A 16,135-nucleotide genomic window follows, 5' to 3' on the forward strand; every position below is an offset into this window, starting at 1 on the left:
GCGAGAGAACCAGAAGACATCTAGTTCTTTGCATCCTATTCAATAGTGCATAAAAATTGCATTCAATGAGGCATGCAATGAGGCATGCAATTTATAGTCTACACAGCTGCTAATTTTTTACCAAGTTACATTGAGATATTGCATTGCATGCGTCATGGCATGCAATTTATAGTCAACTCGACAGCTGATTTATTATGAATAATTCTATAGTCTGATTTTCACTCTAATATTGACGTATGAAGAAGGCTTCTTTTTCCTTTTATATTATCCTTGAAATGCAAAATTTCTAAAAACCTTGTATATACGTCGACGCGCAATTTAAAAAGGAATATACCTGTCAAATTTCATTAAAATCTATTACCGCGTTCCGCTGTAAATGCGCAACATATAAACATAAACATTTAAAGATTCAAACATTTGAACATTAAAAGAAATGCCAAACCGTCGACTTGAATCTTAGACCTCATTTCGCTCGGTCAATTACAATTTCCCCATCGATGAATTGGCTGAAAATTCCTTGTTTTGTAGAAAAATGTATTCTTCAAATTGCTGCTGTGGTATCGCGTTTCATTACAGGAGTATACTTTTTCAGTAGGCTATCGTATGTTACTATTAGAGATAAAATTCAAATAAAATCAAAAAGTATTAGTTGTCTGTGATGGTACCATCCCATTAACCTCAAATAAGTAGATTTAATATTTAGTTATTGAATTCTTATTTCATCACTAGGCTTCTGGAACACTGTGGCACTGTAAACTGGAAGAAAATTATTCTTACCTTCGACTTCCTATGGAAACTAGTACGAAAATTGTGTAAATTCGCGAGAGAAACATCTTTGCCACGGTCAAAACTGCAACTGGCAAACTCGAAGCAAAGAGCAAGGGAGACTCCCAGAAAACATAAACAAATTGATAAGAACCTGTGTAGAACGGATAATTATATGAATTGAAACTTTGCCAATGTCACTCAATCATCAACAATATTGATATCGCAGACAAGCTAGGTCACCGAACCAACAATGATATAATTAAATGTTATGTTTTTAACTCAGTACATTATTCAAGATAGGTCATGTTTTTATAACCTTTATGATTAGAGACCGGGAAATTCCCATGCCGGGATTTCCCTACGCAAGCAGATTTTCGGTTGAAAAATTGCTTGTTTTATGTAATTAATTAATTCTTTTAAAAAAAAATTAATATTTGATAAATTAATTTTTCCTTGCATTCGAAAGTCAATAAACTGATAATCAGCAAATCGGAGAGCTTCCTGGTCGGCCGACTCGTTTGCCTGCAAGTCTTAATAATATTATATATTGGGATATACTAAATAAAAAGACTAAGAAATTGTCAAAATTCTATTAAATATGGATAATTACCACAATATGAATATCTCAACTACACAAAAAATTGGGATATACAATGTATAAAAGTCATAAATGAATAACCAGTAAAGGTGAGCTTTAAATCTGCAAAGGTGATCATACATCTGCAATCAGTCCTCGCCATTCATCTTCCACCCTTGGAACAATGGCAAATTTATTGCCAAAATTCATATGAATAATTCACAAATACATGGAAAACAAAATTCAGTTTCATACATTAGAAATTTACTAACAAAATGGCTGAAGCTTTCATTGAAACTAAATAATAATCTAATATATAATATTGGCGTTGCCAGCAAAACAAAGTTTGTGCGCTAGCGACGAGCATTCAGTAAACACTCAAATTTGAGAAAACTAGGAAAAAATAATTGTATGAAACAAAAAATTCAGCAAACACTTCAATAAAAATTAGCATAGACTTTCAAAAAAGAAAAAGCATGATAGTGGAGTAGTTCATAGCATAAATATAAACGTAAAAAATTTATAATTCGTTGAACAAAAATTCATTTCGATATAATATCAAGGATTTGAAATACAGTGCAGAATAACATTATATGAATTGAATTCAGTTTGAGAGGCAACTTTCAGGTAGTGAAGGGGGAAATGATTAAATAACACATGAAAGTGAAGAATTGATAAATGCCTAGAATCAAAATATTTTGACTACAACATTTTCCGTCTTGATCCAGTTCTCAATTTTCGCTTTAATTGCTTTTGAGGATTTTATTTTTATAAAATGTTCTGGAATAATATTTACTATGTAGTTGAATTGTCTTCTGTATATTATAGTTAAGTCAGTTCGAGGAACAATATATCTGCAGATCTGAAAATATAATTAGTTTGATGCAGTTTAAAGATATCTATATGATTTCTGATATATTTAATAAGATTTCTAAAGGTTCCCATTTTTGTAGAATCTTTCTCTAGAATTTGGAGTTATGACAGTCAGACAGCTATATTTTAAGGTGCACACAGATATATACGCGCCGCGAACATGAGCAATTCACTTTTAATCAGCTGACTATATCTGTATTTTTAGAGAAACAGTAAGATAAAGATATAAAAAGCTTGGCATCAGCTGATTAAAAGAGAGTGAATTGCTCATGTTCGCGGCGCGTAAATCTGTACGCACCTTAAAATATAGCTGTCTGACTGTCGTAACTCCAAATTCTAGATAAAGATTCTACAAAAATGGGAACACCCAAGTGATTTCTTCCCAGCCCATATTCTACAATGTTACAGGGATTTTTTTTAGTGACACTGAGTTTTACATTGACCTAAAATCCACCGCTTATAAACCTTTTAAAAATCACTGGAACTATACAACAATGACCTTAGCTTGGTTGCGAGAATCCATTCCGTCCATTCACCCAACATAATGGCAGATATCCGCCTCATAAAAAATAATGCTCTTTGATATTCAACAACATCCCTGCAAATGTGGATACTCATTCAAGTCGAATGGGCCGTGATGCCTTATTTGTTTGTTTTGGTTGGTTATGGACTTTTCCGAAAAAACGTCCCCGAAACAAGGACCCAGATAGATAAAAAGGTGCTGCCCCATTTATTCTCGTTTCTAACCAACACTATTTTTCTCCAAACTCCCTTCTTTTTCTACTCCATACCCCGTTTACTCCACCTTCTTTTTTTTCCCAACACTCGTTCACTCTACCTTCTTTCTCTCATCCACATCTCATACACTCTACCTTCTTTTTTTACTCTCACTCAGATCCCGTTTACTCTTCTTTCTCTCACTCACATCTCATACACTCTACCTTCTTTCTCTCACTCACACCGCGTTTACTCTACATTCTTTCTCTCACACCCTGTACACTTTACCATCTTTCTCTAACCCACTACCCGTATACACTACCTTCTTTTTCTTAAGCACTCTCCCCCACCCTAATTCCAACTACAACTAAGTTTCCACTTCCTATTATTCTGCTTGTTTTCTCCGATATTCGAGTAAAACAAAAAGCTAGTTCCTCTTAGTGCATTTTCCTTTCCCCAACAGCTTTTTCACACACAAGCTGTCATGTATGTAGGAAAGTTACCAGAAACACAGATATATTACTTCCATGATTCTCAAGAAGTTGTTTGTTCTCCAATAGTCTGTCGTCTTCCTCTTAGCTGTGTAATCGAATTATTGACAAACCCTTTCAGATATTTCATTTCGAGCTGATAAAGTAATAAATAAAAAAAAGTCAGCGGAAATTTTCGGATAGAATCAGTTACTAGTTGAAAGAATGGCCACTGACTTCATGAATGAGCTTTACTTGATATTTGCTTGAAATAAACTATGATGTTTTCTCGAGTACCTGTTATTGACCGAGCGAAGTGAGGTCTAAGATTCAAGTCGACGGTTTTGCATTTCTCTTTATGTTTAAATTTTTAAATGTTTATATGTTGCGCATTCACAGCGAAACGCAGCAATAGATTTCCATAAAATTCGACAGGTATGTTCCTTTTTGAATTTCGCGTCGAAGTATACATAAAGGTTTTTTTAAAATTTTGGATTTTAAGGTTAATACAAAAGGAAAAGGAGTTTCCTTCGAACACAAATATTACGGTAAAAATCAGGGGCCTGTTTCATGAAAGTTACAAGTCCTGTAATACAGGAGAATCACCATTCCAATTACATGCTCAATATAGCCGATAAAATCAGCTGTTCCTGTATTACAGGACTTCTAAATTTTTATGAAACAGGCCCCAGACCAGAAACAGGCTGAGGCCATGATTCTAGTTTGGAGTATGGAGTTATTGAAAGAAAAATTTTTTTGCATTCTTCTTTTTAATCTGATGATTAAAATTGAAACAAATATTATTGAAAAGGAATTGATTTCTAAAATCATGAAAAGTGAGAAATGAAGTTTGTAGGAAATCAGCATTATGTTCGTTTTTTTTTTGTTAACTTCAACACACCGATTTTTCGCCAACACAGAATGTTCTCTGATGGGTTGATTGGATTGGCATATCGACGGCAGCCAGACCTGATAAAAGCGCTCACACTCACATTCCGGGACGTCACGTCACGGACAGAAAGCTCTATGTTTATTTAGGATTTTTCTAGACATTTTAAATTGGTAAATTATTCATTAATTTTTGAGAAAACATAGCAACAGGTCACTTAGCGCGAGGTCTACTGTTCACAGAACTACTAGTTTATAGAATGACTTACAATGAATTTACTCTCATATTCAAGCCAGTACAACACTACTAATTTAGTGTTATCTTAGAGTAGTAGTTAAGCTTCTTAAATTGTTAATTCTTTCATTATCATCCCTCATATAATCCATACGATGTTGCTAGTTACTGTCTCACACCACTTGTTGCAGTTAAGCGGATCCATATTTGGAGCTCTTGGGCGTGTCTAGTCTCTCGACCAATGACAGTAGAGTAGACCAACCTTCATTGGTGAACAGCTATTGGTCAATCGTAGAGCTCCACGAGAATCTACATCGTATATTATGCCACTCAATGGTTGAGGTTTCAATGGATATTGAAAATGGTTTAACAAGAGAAGCCAGTATCTCAAAATTGTTTGAATAGATGATTGATTTCAAAATTATCAAGTCGTTTCCATTAGAAACTGTTTAAATTTACTTATTTACTCTCAGGTCCCTTAGGACCTGATATATAGATGTTTCATTCATAAATATACATTATGAATAAGATATTTATTCATAAATATTGATGTTTCATTCATCATTGTCCACCGTACAACATTTCTACAAGTTCCCGTGAATCGAACTCTTGTCATGTTGCAGCGCTGAATATGTGGTAATGGAATCGTGGCTTCAGTAAACGAGGCTTTCTCTATCAATAATGTAACTAGATTCGATAATGGAACCAAGATTCGAGGTCAATTCACAAATTCACAATTGATTTGGATAAATTGTGTGTTATTTCCATGTAAAAATCCTTTACTTCAAACCAAATCTGGTAGCAAATCTTCGTTTATTCCAATTCGAACGCTACTGCTCATTTAAATCGATGCTTCTCTTCGATGATATATTATTATGGGGAAACGGCTGAATAGGGAATTGCTCAGACAGGAGGATCGGTAGACTTAATAACGTCTAGATCTGCTGACAATTAAATCTCTGTGAACCGAATTGGAAGGTGAATGTCTGATATTCAACGTTCAACATTGTTAATGGATCATCATTGTTCAAAGCTGAGTCAACATGGAGGAGACCTGCTCACCGAAGCTCACAAACAGACAAGGAGAGCTCACAGAGAGTGAGATAGCTCACTAGGAGACAAGGAGAGCTCACAGTGAGTGAGATAGGTCACAAAGAGACAAGGAGAGCTCACAAAGAGACAAGGAGAGCTCACAGAGAGTGAGATAGCTCACAAGGAGACAAGGAGAGCTCACAGAGAGTGAGATAGCTCACAAAGAGACAAGGAGAGCTCACAAAGAGACAAGGAGAGCTCACAGAGAGTGAGAAAGCTCACAAGGAGACAAGGAGAGCTCACAGAGAGTGAGGTAGGTCACAAGGAGACAAGGAGTGATCTCATAGTAATTTTGTAGCGTGCTAATAAGCTGTCCATAAGATCAACACCCCCCATGTTCTTGTTATATTGAAATACAACATTAGGACATGGCACTTCAACACTTGTCTTTGTTGATCGGCAGTATCTTTTTATTGTGGTGATTGGCTCACTACCTGCACTAGTTGATAATAGCCGTACACATTTATTGTCCACCCACATTAGAGATGAAATATCACAGTTGTCTACACATGAAACGTATTCATAAATTGTTCCTCGAGCAACAGATTTTATCTCTTTCTTCGTTTTCAAATTTGGCAGTTTACTATTTGGCACACGGTCTGCACGCACAGTTCCAGTACATAAAATGCCTTTTGATTTTAAAAAAGTTAACAAGCCAATAGATGTGTAGAAATTATCAAAATAAAGTTTGTGGTTCACATTTTCTGTCACAATTCGCGTCAATCTAACTACCGTATTCCCAGTTGCACCTAAGTCTATTTCATTGTCTAACTGAATTGCAGAGTTACTTTCACCAGTGTATACTTCGAAATTATAGGCATAACCTGACACACCACACAAAACAAAGAATTTGAAGCCATATGGATGCGGTTTGTTAGGCATGTACTGAAGTAAATGGTGATGAAGTTTTGAAGAGCACATTTGTTCATCAACTGAAAGTTTTTCTTCAAGAGGAACTGAGGCAAACTTTTGAAGAAGTGTGTCAACTACTGGTCTGATTTTGAATAATTGGTCATGGCCAGGTTGATTTCTTGGAATAAGACTGGCATTGTTATTGAAGTGTAACATTTGCCTAATTTTTCGAAATGATTCAGAGACATGGCTTCCTGAATAAGTTTGAGGCCAAATGTTGGATTCCAATACATCCGAATATTTTTGGCAGTCATTACTGTTGAGATGATCAAGATTCCCAAGTATCGGTAAATTTCATCTTTAGAAATATTGAAAGGTTTGTCTGGATTTTTTTCTACACTGTAATGAAGGGTTTCTGTTGCTATTTTGTTCAATAGATCATCATTAAAAAAATACAAAAAATACTGTAGTGGTGTGTCTAATTGTAGGATTTCAGGAGGTAAATCAGTATTTCCTGTAAATTTCAGTTCATCATCACTGAGTTTCAAATTTTTTTTCTTCCATATAATATTTTTGTATTTTTGTGCTTGTGTTTGTCTTTTTGCGAATTTTTGTTGAGGGTTACTACTATCGGTGTTTGTATCTGAAGTGCTTGCTGTTGTAACTGTATGTGAATGGGCATCAACAGTATCACTAACGTGCTCGTATATTGGCTCATCATCTTGTGTGTCCTGTAATTCATCTAAAGTCTCTATAAGTCTGTTGGGAACAGTGTTGAAATCAGTAATATTTGATCCATTGATGTTATCTAATTCATCCAAATCACTATTTTCCAGCTCGTCTTCACTTATGTCAAAATTGAAAATTACATCTTCAGTCAAGGGTAAAATTCCATCATTACTGTTAATATAAGAACAATCACCTTTTTCCATGGTATTTCATGTGAAAAAACGTAACAATCAATATCAAAAAAGAATTAACTACAGGAAATCAACAGCAGGCTTTAGAAGAGAGAATAAACAAGTTTCAAACATAACCTAATAAAGCTTAGTCAACACAACCATGCACTGCATGATGTAGCCGATTTGGAACAACACTTAATTTAAAGATATCTTCTTGAAAATGTCGATAAAATCGAATGTAAATCATCACAAGTTGAATTGAAACTATAATTCACACAAAAAACATTTTTCCAATACTTTCAAATTGATAAAAAATACTCAAACCGATAACGAAATCACGCCACGAGTACATTCAACAGCCGACCGACGCCAGTTGAGAAACATATGATTATTTTGAATTCTATCACTGTTACCAACAGCAAAAACTGATTCTGCGCACTAGAAACGTACAGACTTCAGTCTCAATGCATAATGTATCTTATATTCTACTCCACAGCCTGGCTACAGTGTCAAATACAAGCTGTAGCCGATCGGCTACAGTATGCACTAGAGGGTTAATACTACCCGTTCAAAAACATCGAACATCTTGAATGTAAGTTTGTATTCAAGATGTTCGAACATCATAAATTATGTATCTTTCCATCAACGTTAGTCTACTAACTTTCTCTTCCCATAAGCTGAGGCCATGATTCTAGTTTGGAGTATGGAGTTATTGAAAGAAAACATTTTTTTTTCACATTTTTCTTTCTTTTTTGATCTGATGATTAAAATTACAACAAATATTATTGAAAAGGAATTGATTTCTAAAATCATGAAAAGTGAGAAATGAAGTTTGTAGGAAATCAGCATTATGTTCGTTTTTTTTTTTGTTAACTTCAACACACCGATTTTTCGCCAACACAGAATGTTCTCTGATGGGTTGATTGGATTGGCATATCGACGGCAGCCAGACCTGATAAAAGCGCTCTCACTCACATTCCGGGACGTCACGTCACGGACAGAAAGCTCTATGTTTATTTAGGATTTTTCTAGACATTTTAAATTGATAAATTATTCATTAATTTTTGAGAAAACATAACAACAGGTCACTTAGCGCGAGGTCTACTGTTCACAGAACTACTAGTTTATAGAATGACTTACAATGAATTTACTCTCATATTCAAGCCAGTACAACACTACTAATTTAGTGTTATCTTAGAGTAGTAGTTAAGCTTCTTAAATTGTTAATTCTTTCATTATCATCCCTCATATAATCCATCTTAGAGTAGTAGTTAAGCTTCTTAAATTGTTAATTCTTTCATTATCATCCCTCATATAATCCATACGATGTTGCTAGTTACTGTCTCACTCCACTTGTTGCGGATCCATATTTGGAGCTCTTGGGCGTGTCTAGTCTCTCGACCAATGACAGTAGAGTAGACCAACCTCCATTGGTGGACAGCTATTGGCCAATCGTAGAGCTCCGCGAAAATCTATTCAGTATATTAGGAGGTTTCTGTTCAATGGATATTGAAAATGGTTTAACAATTGAAGCCAGTATCTCAAAATTGTTTCAATAAATGATTGATTTTAAAATATTATCAAGTCGTTTCCATTAAAAACTATTCCAATTTACTTATTTACTCTCAGGTCCCTTTTAGGACCTGATAGATGGATGATGTTTCATTCATAATATAGATTATGAATGATCTTATATTTATTCATAAATATTGATGTTTCATTCATCATCTTCCACCGTACAACATTTCTACAATTTCCCGTAAATCGAATGTTGCAGCGCTGAATATGTATGTGGTAATGGAATCGTGGCTTCAGTAAACGAGGCTTTCTCAATCAATAATTTAACTAGATTCGATAATGGAACCAAGATTCGAGGTCAATTCACAAATTCACAATTGATTTGGATAAATTGTGTGTTATTTCCATGAAAAAATCCTTTTCTTCAAATCAAATAATCTGGTAGCAAATCTTCGCTTATTCCAATTCGAACGCTACTGCTCATTTAAATCGATGCTTCTCTTCGATGATATATTATTATGGGGAAACGGCTGAATAGGGAATTGCTCAGACAGGAGGATCGGTAGACGTAATAACGTCTAGATCTGCTGACAATTAAATCTCTGTGAACCGAATTGGAAGGTGGATGTCTGATATTCAACGTTCAACATTGTTAATGGATCATCATTGTTCAAAGCTGAGTCAACATGGTGGAGACCTGCTCATCGAAGCTTACAAACAGACAAGGAGAGCTCACAGAGAGTGAGATAGCTCACAAAGAGACAAGGAGAGCTCACAGAGAGTGAGATAGCTCACAAAGAGACAAGGAGAGCTCACAAAGAGACAAGGAGAGCTCACAGAGAGTGAGATAGCTCACAAGGAGACAAGGAGAGCTCACAGTGAGTGAGAAAGCTCACATGGAGACAAGGAGAGCACACAGAGAGTAAGGTAGCTCACAAGGAGACAAGGAGAGCTCACAGAGAGTGAGATAGCTCACAAAGAGACAAGGAGAACTCACAGAGATTGATTGATTGATTGATTGATTGAGTACTTTATTTATGTAGATTACAATATATACTGGCTTATACACTTATATACAATAGCTTACAATACAGCAAAGTTATAGATGAATTTACATAATATAGACTAAGAAAATAACTATTGAACTGTATATGATATGAAAAAGCAATTTGTAATATAATAACTATAGATAATAATCATATTGTTATGCATCTACATAAATTGGCGGAGCTTTGGACATATCAATGTCCATTCTTCGGAAAGAATATTAAAAATATCCTCCCCACTAACTCTCTACCAAAACGTTAATTTCGTTATTTAAACTAAGGATTTATTTATTAATGGAAATATTGTAAAAGTTTTAATCAATATGAATATTGAAGAGAAAAAAAACAGAAAATTGATAGAGTAAAATAATTATATAGGTAGATAAGATCAAATAATTGATTAATAAAATGAAGTAGGCTGAAAGTAGATCAGGGTTATCAACTTTCAGTAATATACAGCAGTATGCAGTGGATAATTGAAATAACATGAGTTTATATAATATATATATATATATATATATATATATATATACAATTCGTTCTATAACATGGTTTAAAGGTTTGTATTTGTGGGATGGGTGGGGGATGGATGTCATGTGATCGTTCTAGGGCCGGACAGTTTCAGTCATTTGTTCCAAAAGATGTTTTTTTAAAGTCAGGATGAAGCTCGCTCGGCTCTCGATGGACCTGATAGAAACAGGAAGTGCATTCCATGCACGACAGGCACTGACTAAGAAGGATTTTGTGAAAATAGTAGTTCGATGATTGGGTATCCTTAAAGTACTTTCTCCGTTCTAGTATGTGAAGCATCTATCCTCCTACCTTCAGAGACAAATTTGAAATCATCTTTAAAATAGTTCGGATTACCGTATTTCAAGATATCTCTAACAAGCTTGACTATTCGAAAAAGCCTCTGATCGGGAAGCTTTAATGTTGAACTAGCAATGTGGGCTGGGGTGATATGATCATGGCGTTGGAGAGAGTAGACGAAACGTAGACAATAATTTTGGCAACGCTGTAGTTTATCATTCAGAGTGACTTGCATATCGTTAAGAACAGAATTACAATACATTAAATGTGGGAAGATGAGAGATTGAACCAATAATAATTTAATGTTTCTAGGGAGGATATCGTGCATTTTCTTCAATGCATGCATGGCTGAGAATACCTTTTTACAAGTTTTGTTCACTTGTTCTGACCAGTCAAGAGTATTATTCATAATAATGCCTAAATTTTAACTGAGCTACAGTAAGGAATGTCATTACCGTCTACACTAATTTTGTGAATCGATTCAAGGTCAATATTGTTTATAAGACGAGAATATCCAATTATAATGGGTTGTGTTTTGATGGGATTAAGCTTAAGGCCATTTTTCTTTGTCCATTCCACTATCGAATTGATATCCTGATTCATTATTCCAACTGTTTCATTAATTTTTGTTATGGGACAGCTTAAATAGATTTGAAGGTCGTCTGCATAAGTATGGAAACTGGAGAATTTGATAATGGAAGAAAGGTCATTAGCATACAAAGTGAAGAGGAGAGGGCCTAAAATTGAACCTTGTGGTACTCCATGCATAACGTTTTTCCAAGTTGACTTTTTGTCACCGACAGATACACATTGTTTCCTACCTAATAGATAGGATTTAAACCAAACTAACGAGTTGTGACTGAAACCAAGAATAGCCAACTTATTCAGAAGGACTGTATGATCAACAGTATCGAATGCTTTAGAAAAATCAAATAGGGTGAGGATGGTGCATTTTCTTTGGTCCATAGCTAACCTTATATCATCAGTGACACGAAGCAGAGCTGTCTCAGTTGAATGGAATTTTCTAAAGCCTGATTGAAAGTTATGAAGCTTACTATTGTTGTCTAGAAATTTTACAACTTGAGCATGAATGAGTCTTTCTAGCACTTTGGACAATGCAGGTAAAATACTGATTGGTCTAAAATCCTCAACTTTATTGGGTGATGGAACTTTATTTAGAGGGCGAACCAGAGCAAACTTCCAGTTTTCAGGGAAAATGCCTTCTTCAAGTGACTTGTTGAAAATGTATGTAATGGTTGGTAAAACAGCAAATAACATCTTCTTGATAAATTTAATAGGAATTTTGTCTACACCCGTAGCATTACTATGAATACGTTGAATTGCTCTGAAAGTGTCTTCTTCTGAGATTGGATGGAAATGAAATTGATCAGTGATTGGTAAATCTAAGTTTGTAACCTGCTCTTCAAGATCATCTATATGATTAGCAATGACAACTTCGTCGCGTTGGTTAGAGTGTGAAACGAAATGGTCATTTATATTATTCAATGGTAAGTCAATTTGTGGATTCGATTTCTGTTTGCCAAGCCCGAATTCTTTTATTCCCTGCCAAAGTGATTTAGAGTCTTGTCTATTGTTATAAACGAATTCAAGTACCTAATCTTTGAGTTCCGTAATTCCTGTTTAACCCTATTTCTAAGGCTCCTATACTCTATCAAACTGTCCAAGTCAAATGTCTTTTTAAATTTTCTATGTGCTTTGTCTCTACGTCCCATCATCTTAAGTATGTCTTCAGTCATCCACGGTACTCGTCGTTTTCTATTAATCCTCCTTGTCACATAAGGTGCATGTTTGTCATACAAAGTCAAAGTCCAATTCTCGAAAGTCTTGACCATGTCATCAACTGAGGGTAATGCTTCAATTTGATGCCATGGAGTCTGAGCCACATCAGTCAGGAAGGCGGCTTCATCAAAGTTTTTGAAGTCTCTATAAGTGATAATTTTCTGTTCTGGCTTGGGTATCTTATGGGAAAGTACACAGTAGATCAAATCATGTCTAGAAATAGCTGGGACTGAGATTTGGCCTGCTTGAACAACCTCATTGGGATCACTAACAATGAGAAGGTCAATGAGTGTGTCTGATTCATTAGTATGATGAGTTGGATCGAGAGGTAAAATAGTCATGTTTAGGCATTGGAAAATTGTAGTCAGTTGAAAGTAGTCAAAGTTACGATTTGTCATGTTCAAGTCGGTGTTCATATCCCCCATAACTAGTATACGGTTATAACAAGGCATAAGAGAAAGCAAGGCACTTTCGAAATCTGTGAAATGACCTATTTTTGGTGGGCGATAACAGATACCAACGAGTAATTTATCAGTACTAGATAAGGATAATTCAAGTAGCATAAACTCTGGTCTGGAGAAAGTGAATGAGTCTCTGCTTTGAATTGCAACTATTTTAGTCTTGAGATCAGAATTGATCTCCGGCTACTTAGTCTTTATTAAGACAAAAAATATTTTCAATAATAATAATAATTTCTCTGATTGCCAATGAATTGCAACCAGAGGAGTTTATTGACAAAACATATACATAATTGTTATATTATACATACAAAATTGCTAATAGTAAACTTAGTTCTAATTATGATACCCCACTATAATAATGTGTCGGGATATTCGCTCCTCCTTTATCCTATTATATTAAGCGAGCAATTTCTGTATTTATATATCTGGTTATTTTTATATCTGGTTATTTTTATATCTGGTTATTTATGTTTAACGGATCGCGAAAACGGCTCTAACGATTTTCACGAAATTTGGAACATAGTAGGTTTATGATTTATATCTTTATAGATATTATGGTTTTATCTTTATAGATTCGATTGCACTAGGTCTCATCCTTGGGAAAACTCGCTGAACGACATTAAAAGGATAATTCATCCTTGGCTGAAACAGCAGTGGCTAGTAAAAAAGTGAGTATGTGAAAAATCAAAATATCGCATCCCCGAAATTCATAAGATGACATACAGCCAGCTGCGAATGAAAACACGATCATTTAAGAGAATTGTGTTCTGTTTATCAATAAATAAAAATAACGAGCGAAGTTCGGTGCCCCGATATTTAACATAAGTAATGTTATCATGTATGCAATCTCATTTTTATTACTATATTCTGTCACTCTCTCTCTCTCTTTCACAACAATTTCAATCTAGTTTTCCTTCTCTATTTACATAATTATCATTCAGGCAATCTCATTCATTGTCGGACTTCATCACCTCTCTCTCTTCCACAACAATATGAATTTCATTCACTCTTCCTGCTCTTTCGACATATATCATGCAGTTAATCTTACCCACGAGGCTCCTGTTCTTTCTTTTTTCTCTCACCATTCTCATCCTCCCCTATTATTTTCTTTTCTATCACTCCCTTGTTCAGTGATTAAAGTATATTGAATAAAAGTGTAGTGAAATAATTTAAAGTAGTGAAATTATAGATTGGAACTGTAGGCTTCACTGGAAGACTTTAGCAATAAAAATTAATTTAGGATAAGAAATAAGAGAACAAAATTAATGGTTAGTCCTAGTGACTAGTTTTAATAGAAATAAAAAAAAAACTCCCTTGTTCGGTAGGACACTTTAAATCGTCTTCCCCGGCTGCCTAAAAAGCAGTCGTTAGGTCATGTCAGAAGCCCTGAAATTGATCAGTTGCGACCTGAAAACTCTGACACCAGACCGGAGCCAGCCAGGTCATTCAATATTATTATTTATTTATTTATTTATTTATTTATTCAAGGTGATACACATACTATAATTAGGAAAGAAAAAACAGGCAATTGCCCAAAACTTCTTCAGTTCCTGGATTTTCACATATTAAGAATAGTCCAAACAATTAGGTTAAGTTCAAATTTTGATTTCTGCCAAAGTTTCCGCACCATCCGAGGAAGATAACACAGATATAAAATTGATTTTGAATTTCACAATGTTGATATAAAGCCGAAAAACAATAATCAATCCGAAATTCAATTAAATTAATTGAAATAAATTAAAAAACAACATTCAAAAACAAATTAAAAAGACAAAAATTAGACACTCACTTATAGAATTATTATTCTATAACATCTCAGGTACTCAGATTCCTTTTCAAATTCTATTCACATAACCAGTATATGTTCCTATTCCATGTCCTACTGTGACAACGAGATCTTTCGGCAGGTCCGGCATTTTCTGGTCCTGCCGAAATATCTAGTTGTCACAGTAAATGAACAGCCTATCTTCCACTGTCATCCATTTTCACTGTTTTTAGGCATATACCTGATCCTGCCGAAAGATCCCGTTGTCACAGTAAATGTTGATAAAAATATAATTTGACTGGAAGAACCAGGAAGATGGCGGACCTGCCGAGAATATCTCGTTGTGAATGAATTCATTTATGAAAGAAATTTGCCTGCTAGTCGTTCTTTGTAATAAGAAAAAAGTGATTTGATTGTGAGCAGTTCGTGAAGACAAACAACATTGAAGAATAAAAATCAAACAATCAATCAATCTCATCTTTTTTTTTATTTATTTATTTATATTTTTCACAAAGAAGCACTGATTGGGAGAGAAAAACTAAGGATATTCCTTGTACTATTTCTCTCCTAAATTTAAATAACATTTTAAATGTCCGAAATAGGGTTATGATTCAACTTTACTAAAATTTAGTCCATTTTCTTCTCAAAAACAACGAAAACTAAGATTTTTGAATTTTGACGGTTAAAAACAGAATAAAAAACAAAAATATCACACTCAAATCACCATTAATTGGGGAATTTTTGAGTAATTTTACAAAATTTAGAGACAGAAAAACACCTTATACACACATCTTATATACCCATGAAGGCACAATTTGAAACCGTACATTTACATAAAAGGACAATTAATTATCATAAAATAACAATTTCTGCATCAGGGATCATTGTATCCTATTATATTAAGCGAGCAAGTTCTGTATTATGGTTATCTGGTTATCTGGTTATCTGGTTATCTGGTTATCTGGTTATCTGGTTATCTGGTTATCTGGTTATCTGGTTATCTGGTTATCTGGTTATCTGGTTATCTGGTAATGTATGTCCAACGGATCTCGAAAACGGCTCCAACGATTTTCACGAAATTTGGATCATAGTAGGTTTATGATATAAAAATTCGATTGCACTAGGTTTCATCCCTGGGAAAACTCGCTGAAGGACATGAAAAGGATAATAATTATTTATCCTTGGAAAAACAGATGATAATTTCGTCGTTTGTCGATAACAGCCTGTGTGGGAGATCAGCTGTGTAATCAATCAGCTTACCGTATCTCGCGAGAAATATAGAATTTTGATAGACTCGATCAAAATAATCTGATTTGTTGACATGACGTGGTATATCATAATATTCAAAGTTGATCATTATT

This window comes from Nilaparvata lugens, chromosome 8, assembly GCF_014356525.2.
Source record: "Nilaparvata lugens isolate BPH chromosome 8, ASM1435652v1, whole genome shotgun sequence".
Taxonomy (NCBI): Eukaryota; Metazoa; Arthropoda; class Insecta; order Hemiptera; family Delphacidae; genus Nilaparvata; species Nilaparvata lugens.